Here is a 7,956-nt window from a genome sequence, read left to right as displayed (position 1 = left end):
ACACCCAGCAGCACTGAAGACACGTTCAGAGACAACGCTGGCAGCTGGACACGACAAAATCTCCAAGGCGTAAGTTGAGAGCTCTGGCCATTTTTCAAGATTTGAAGCCCAAAATGACCAAGGCTCCATTTGCAATGTCATGGCATCGATGTTCATTTGGAGATACTCCTGTATCATCCTCTCCAGCCGTTGACTATGTGTCAGACTTGTTGTCTCTGGTGGCCTTGCAAAGGACGGTCTAAAAAAATTATGAAAAGATTCAATAAAATTGCTGATACCAGCACCAGATACGGTGCTACTGGTACGGGTAGACTGTTGAAGATGACGAGACCGTCCCATGTTTGTCAAGTTACAACTGGTAGATTCACTCACTGCACCTGCACGGTTGTTTGGTGGAAAAGCCAAGCCAAGATCGAGTAACAGCATCTGCTGATACTCCTGTATACGTGCGTCCCTTTCTATGGCTGGAATTATGTCACAAAATTTGGACTTGTACCGGGGATCTAATAGTGTGGCAAGCCAGTAGTCATCATCACTTCTAATTTTGACAATACGAGGGTCATGTTGGAGGTAGTGCAGCAAGAAGGCGCTCATGTGTCTTGCGCAGCCATGCGGACCAAGTCCACGCTGTGTTTGTGGCATAGAGGTGCTAACCGTTCTTTCTTCCTCTGACATCTCCCCCAACCTCTTTCAACTGAAATTTGACCAAGGTCTCCCTCATCCGCTGAGTCTTCCATGTCCATGGACAGTTCGTCCTCCATTTCTTCATGTTCTCCTGCACCTTCCTCAACATTTCGCCTGCTACCATGTTCCCTTGTTGATCCCTGTCCCCCATGGTCCCATGCCTGCCACGTTGGTGATGATGAACGTCTGGAACTTGGTGTTGTTGTTGTGTCTTGCGCATATGAATCCTCCTGTAGTTCCTCCCCTTCCTGCTGTCCCACCCCCTGACTCCGAATAGTGTTTAGAGTGTGCTCCAGCATGTAAATGACTGGAATTGTCATGCTGATAATGGCATTGTCAGCGCTAAACCTATTCGTCGCCATGTCGAAACTGTGCAGAAGGGTGCATAGGTCCTTGATCTGAGACCACTCCATCAGGGTGATCTTCCCCACCTCTGCATCTCGTTGGCCCAGGCTATACGTCATGACGTATTGCACCAGGGCTCGGCGGTGCTGCCACAGTCGCTGTAACATGTGGAGAGCTGAATTCCAGCGTGTCGCCACATCGCATTTCAGGCGATGAACCGGCAAGCCGAAAGACTTCTGGAGCGATGCAAGTCGCTCAGCTGCGGCGGTTGAACGGCGGAAGTGAGCAGACAGTTTTCGTACCCTGGTCAGAAGGCCATCTAGGCCGGGATAGTGTGTTAAAAATTGCTGGACAACAAGGTTCAACACGTGAGCCATACAAGGCACGTGTGTCACCTTGCCCAGGCGAAGGGCCGCACCCAGGTTTGCAGCATTGTCGCACACGGCCTTACCAGGCTGCAGGTTGAGTGGAGACAACCATTTATTAAACTCGGACCGCAGAGCTGACCACAACTCCTCAGCTGTGTGACTCTTATTCCCAAGACATGTCAAGCTAAAGACTGCCTGATGCCGTTGCGCTCTGCTGCCAGCATAGTAATGAGGGGTGCGTGATTCCTTCTGCGCAGTGAGAATGCTGGTGGCCTGACCAGGCAGGCTTGGGGTGGAGGTGGAGGACCCAGATGAGGTGGAGGAGGCAGAAGCAGTGGCAGAACTTGGACAGACAGAGGATTGACACACAAGTCGTGGGGACGGAAAGACTTGTGCAGCAGACCCTTCACCATCTATCACCATTGTTACCCAGTGCCTAGTCAGCGACATGTAACGTCCCTGTCCATGCTTACTGGTCCAAGTATCGGTGGTGAAATGCACCCGTTCACACACAGAGTTTCTCAAGGAAGCGATGATGTTGTGTGCGACATGCTGGTGTTGCGCGGGCACACCTTTCTTAGAGAAGTAGTGGCGACTGGGAATCTGGTACTGGGGCACAGCGACAGACATAAGGTCTCTAAAATCCTGTGTGTCCACCAGGCGGAAAGGCAGCATTTCGGTAGCCAAGAGCTTACAGAGGGATAAAGTCAACCCCTTAGCTTTGTCGCAGGAAATGGCCTTTTATTTGTCTATATCTAAGGAACAGAGATCTGGCTGCTGTGTGTAGACGGTGTAGAGTAGGGTGTCCCTGGAAAAATGCAGGTTTGTGAGGAAAGTGCAGGCGTAGACATGATGTTGCCTTCATCCAACGTTGGTGCTATCGATGTCTGAGAGAGCTGTACACACGCACTTGTTTCCCCTTCCAAACCAACTGACGACCTACCAAGCAAACTACCTGTTGCGGTTACAGTGGTGGAAGTTCTGCGTGGAAAACCAGGTGTGACAGCTGTCCCCACAGTCCTAGAAGATGAAGAGCGTGCGGATGCACTGGAAGGGCCAGGCGGTGGATGGTTCGCTCCGCTAGGCCGCATTGCAGCATGGTGTGCTTCCCACTGGGACATATGATATTTATTCATGTGACGATTCATGGAAGAAGTTGTCAAACTGCAGAGATTTTGCCCTCTACTAACAGAATCACGACAAATTGTACAGATCACATAAGTTGGCCGATCTTTTGCTATATCAAAAAAGGACCAGGCTAGGCAAGGCCTAGAGGGCATGCAACCTACTGAGCCACCCCGACAAGTGCTCAGAGGCAGAGTGGTGGCTGAGGATGCAGTTGTAGATGTGCTACCAGTGCTCCGACTCTGTCCAGGAAGGCGCAAGGTAACTTCGTCGTCGGTTGCATCCTCCTCCACCGCCTCTGTTGACCTCCTCGAGTGCCTGACTGTGGGTTGACAGTAGGTGGGATCTAGAACTTCCTCATCAATTGTTGTGTTTGCACTCCCCTCACCCTCAGACCGAGCCTCTTCTTGCCCTGACCGAATATTTAAGTTGTCATCCCAATCTGGTATCTGCGTCTCATCGTCATCAGTATGTTCCTCATTGTCTATAGCAACAGGTGTTACAGTTTGTGAAAAAGGGTCAACATTATGCTCAGAAACTTGGTCCTCACGGCCTGAATCAGAGTCACAAAGGTTCTGGGCATCACTGCAGAACATTTCCTGGTCTGTACTCACTGTAGCTTGGGAGCAAACTTCTGATTCCCAGGCTATAGTGTGACTGAACAGCTCTGCAGACTCAGCCATCTCAGTTCCACCATACTGTGCAGGGTGGATGGAGACTTCAGAGCTGGGAGATTGCAAGTGTGATTGGGCTGACAACTCAGAGGACTGGTGTTTTTTGGATGCGGTAGTTGAGGTGGCGGAGAGGGCACTTGTTGGACCACTTGACATCCATTCAAGCATTATCCTTTTTTGGCCATCATCTACCTTTGTTCCAGTTGTTCGTGTCCGTAAAAAAGGGAGCACATCGGATTGTCCACGGTAAGTAGTAGACATCTTACTTTTGCTGGAAGATGGTCTATCTTCAGCAGATGTTAATGGAGCTTTGCCACCTTCCCCACGGACAAAACCTTTTTTGCCTTTTCCACCACGCCTCTTCCCCTTTCCACCAGCATCTGTCATTTTGCCACTCATGTTGATTGCGACAAGATTGTGCACTGAAAATGTGGTAGTAAAAATTGAGAGGTGCTGTAGATTTCAGCGGTGGTCTAGCTTTATTAACAGCAGAATAAACAACAATAATTATCCCTGACAATGCAACTACGGCCCTTAAACTGGAAGCATAGTTTGCTAGTATAATGGCTTAGTAACAATCAGTTTGAGTGTGCAATGCAGGCAGACGTGCTGCAAATATCTTTGCACTAGTGGGACAATAATGAAGTCCAACAGCCACTTTTAGGATGCCACTAAGTTTCCTCAGTGTTTGCTAGTATAATGGCTTAGTAACAATGAGTTTGAGTGTGCAATGCAGGCAGACGTGCTGCAAATATCTTTGCACTAGTGGGACAATAATGAAGTCCAACAGCCACTTTTAGGATGCCACTAAGTTTCCTCAGTGTTTGCTAGTATAATGGCTTAGTAACAATCAGTTTGAGTGTGCAATGCAGGCAGACGTGCTGCAAATATCTTTGCACTAGTGGGACAATAATGAAGTCCAACAGCCACTTTTAGGATGCCACTAAGTTTCCTCAGTGTCTGCTAGTATAATGGCTTAGTAACAATGAGTTTGAGAGTGCAATGCAGGCAGACGTGCTGCAAATATCTTTGCAGTAGTGGGACAATAATGAAGTCCAACAGCCACTTTTAGGATGCCAGTAAGTTTCCTCAGTGTTTGCTAGTATAATGGCTTAGTAACAATGAGTTTGAGTGTGCAAAGGGCAGGAGGGTACAGTGGCAGGGTTGTGGGTCAGGGTAGAGGAAAAGAATCCTCCCTTTCTATCCCTCCTAATGGGGAAATGCAGCTAGGAAATCCCTGACCTTAGCTACACAGATGCTGTCATCTTGTGTAGCTGTTAAAATCTGTTTTCACGAACGTGACTGTCACCTATGGCTCTGACCCTGCCGGTATTAGCCCTTACAAGGACTGAAAGAAATTTCTATCCCTATTCTGTATAGCGCTGTGTATAGAGCGTACACAGCAGTATCGGATACAGGAGCTACGCCAGCGGTGACTGACACCAAGACGCAGAAGGCAGATAATGGCGTGCTGGAGGAAAATGTCTGTTTTTATAATGCAGGGACATGTGACATGGACATCCTATCACACATGCCGTTGCTTCTCTGGCTAAAAGTCCACTTAGCTGTGTGTGTGTCTGGGATTGGCTGACATGCTGGCCCGCCCCACTACACGCGCACGCTTAGGGAAGGAAGACAAGGAAAAAAAAAAAAAAATGGCGATCAAACAGCAGTGATCTGAATGCGCTGTTCCCGCACACTATACACTGAAATTTCATAATAGTGTGAGTCACAGAGTGACTTACACTATTACAGCGGAAAGCCAGCTAGTAATTAGCTTGTCTTTTTGCTGCTAGAACCGTTCTCGAATGTATCTAGAACTATCGAGCTTTAGCAAAAAGCTCAAGTTCTAGTTCGATCTAGAACAGCCCCCAAAATCACTCAAGCCGCGAACTGGAGATCCTCGAACCGCGAACCGCGCTCAACTCTAGTGATGACCACTACACTATGAAACCTGACAAAAAGTTATAGAGTATTGGCTATCGGAGCAGAATTGTGACTGACGGGGCCTTTTCATTGCTGAAGGAAAGTATTTTTGGTTAATGATACATTTACAATTTTTATTACATATTTTACCAGTTTTCTTCCTACAAAGGGATTTTGCTTAAATTGAAGTTTATATTGAATGTGTTACTTTTTTCTCTTTAGTTTGTCATTTGGCAATGAAACCAAGAATTTCATATATTACAAGTCGATAGGAAATTACTTCAACACCGAAAATGGATTGGTTTCACTGGGGATTGAACCCAGGACCTTCTGCATGTGAAGCAGACGTGATGACCACTACACTATGAAACCTGTGAAATCCTGCAAAGTAATGGCAATTGGAGACGAGTTTTGACCGCCAGGGGAAAAAAATAATAATTCGCAGTTCTGTTGGTGATGGAAGCAAAAACATCCCATCATTCGGCAAGAAAGTCAAGAACTTCATATATTGTAGTTTGATAGGGTATTATTTCAACACCAAGAACAGATTGGTTTTACTGGGGATGGAACCCAGGACCTACTGTGTGTTAAGCAGACGTGATGACCACTACACTATGAAACCTGATGGAAATTACTGTGTATTGGCTAGCAGAGCAGAATTGTAACTGACGGGGCCTTTTTATTGGTGAAGGAAAGTATTTTTGGTTAATGAAACATTTACAATTTTTTTTACATATTTTACCAGTTTTATTCCTACAAAGGGATTTTGCTTAAATTGAAGTTTACATTGAATGTGTTTCTTTTTTCTACATAGTTTAGTCATTTGCTTTTGTATTTATGGGAACTATATATTTTGAAACAAACAGGATTTTTGTAATATGGGATTATGTTTTCTGCTAAAATGGTCAATAAAAAAGAAACCCAAAATCGTAGTTCTCCTTGTAATAGAAGCCAAAATTTATTGTCATTTGGCAACGAAACCAAGAATTTCATTTCTTACAGGTTGATAGGAAATTACTTCAACACCGAAAACAGATTGGTTTCACTGGGGATTAAACCCAGAACATTTTGCATGTGAAGCAGACTTGATGACCACCACACTAGAAAACCTGTGAAATCCTGCAAAGTAATGGCAATTAGAGACACGTTTTGACCGGCAGGGGCAAAAAAAAATAATAATTCGTAGTTCTGTTGGTGATGGAAGCCAAAACATCCCGTTATTCGGGAACAAAGCCAAGAACTTTATGTATTGCATTTTGATAGCGTATTATTTCAACACCAAGAACAGATGGGTTTCACTGGGGATTGAACCCAGGACCTACTGCGTGTAAAGCAAACGTGATTACCACTACACTATGAAACCTGACAAAAAGTTATAGAGTATTGGCTATCGGAGCAGAATTGTGACTGACGGGGCCTTTTTATTGCTGAAGAAAAGTGTTTTTGGTTAATGAAACATTTACAATTTTTATTACATATTTTACTAGTTTTATTCCTACAAAGGGATTTTGCTTAAATTGAAGTTTATATTGAATGTGTTACTTTTTTTCTACATAGTTTGGTCAATTGCTTTTGTATTTATGGGAACTATATTTTTTGAAACAAACAGGATTTTTATAATATGGGATTATGTTTTCTGCTAAAATGGTCAATAAAAAAGAAACCCAAAATCGTAGTTCTCCTTGTAATAGAAGCCAAAATGTATTGTCATTTGGCAACGAAACCAAGAATTTCATATTTTACAGGTTGATAGGAAATTATTTCAACACTGAAAACAGATTGGTTTCACTGGGGATTAAACCCAGAACATTCTGCATGTGAAGCAGACTTGATGACCACCACACTAGAAAACCTGTGAAATCCTGCAAAGTAATGGCAATTAGAGACGAGTTTTGACCGCCAGGTAAAAAAAAATAATTCGTAGTTCTATTGGTGATGGAAGCCAAAACATGCCATCATTCGGCACCAAAGCCAAGAAATTCATATATTGTAGTTTGATAGGGTATTATTTCAACACCAAGAACAGATTGGTTTTACAGGGGATTGAATCCAGGACCTTCTTCATGTTAAGCAGACGTGATGAGCACTATACTATGAAACCTTTGAAATATTGCAAAGTAATGGCAATTAGAGACGAGTTTTTATATGGGCGGGCAAACCAGTACGCTTAAAGAGAACCACCCTATTTAGATCCAAATGCAGAGGCGGGATCGGGCTGCCAGATATGAAACGTTACCATTTAGCGGGCCATCTCACCAGGATAATTGCTTGGTGCAGGAACGGTACACAGAAGATGTGGGTTCAAACTGAACAGTCTTTTTCTCAAATACCTTTAAATAAATTGCCTTGGGTGCTCCCGGAGGCTCCTGCGGGGCTGAAGGTACATTCAACTATTGGTCCTACGGTGACGTATTGCAATATGGGTCTGGTGCGTGCAGAATTGATCCCCCTTCACTCCCGCATGATGCCTATCTTGAGCCATCCCTCTCTTGAGCCAGGAAGAACGGACCCCATATTTCAGTTGTGGATACACAATGGGATGGATCGGGCAGAAGACTTCGGAGACCGAGAGGGTTGGCCCTCGATTGCCAATTTGGAGGCTAGACAAACCCCAGCCCCGTTGGGACGATGGAGATGTTTACAGCTGGCACATTTTCTCAGTAAAATTCCAAATAGGGCCTATTTCCAACAGCCCAAGACACGATTTGAAATTATCTGTGGGGGAACAGGCCCGACTCGACACTCGTTATCGGCGGTATATTCTTTGTTATCCTCGCCTTCGGACCAACCTCCTCCTTCATTTGTAGTGAAGTGGGAGAGTGACCTCGGCGTGA

General features: G+C 45.1%; 1 non-coding gene across 1 annotated transcript; it reads right to left on the bottom strand.

Annotated features, from left to right (window-relative positions):
* Positions 1-5,421: 5,421 nt before the first annotated feature.
* On the bottom strand, positions 5,422-5,494 carry TRNAV-CAC (transfer RNA valine (anticodon CAC)). The gene has a single exon. It is a non-coding gene; the product is annotated as a tRNA-Val (tRNA).
* Positions 5,495-7,956: the final 2,462 nt, after the last annotated feature.

This window comes from Anomaloglossus baeobatrachus, chromosome 2 (assembly GCF_048569485.1).
Source record: "Anomaloglossus baeobatrachus isolate aAnoBae1 chromosome 2, aAnoBae1.hap1, whole genome shotgun sequence".
Classification (NCBI taxonomy): domain Eukaryota; kingdom Metazoa; phylum Chordata; class Amphibia; order Anura; family Aromobatidae; genus Anomaloglossus; species Anomaloglossus baeobatrachus.
The sequence above is the reverse complement of the archived record's forward strand: the minus strand, read 5'-3'. Positions and strand labels throughout refer to the sequence as shown.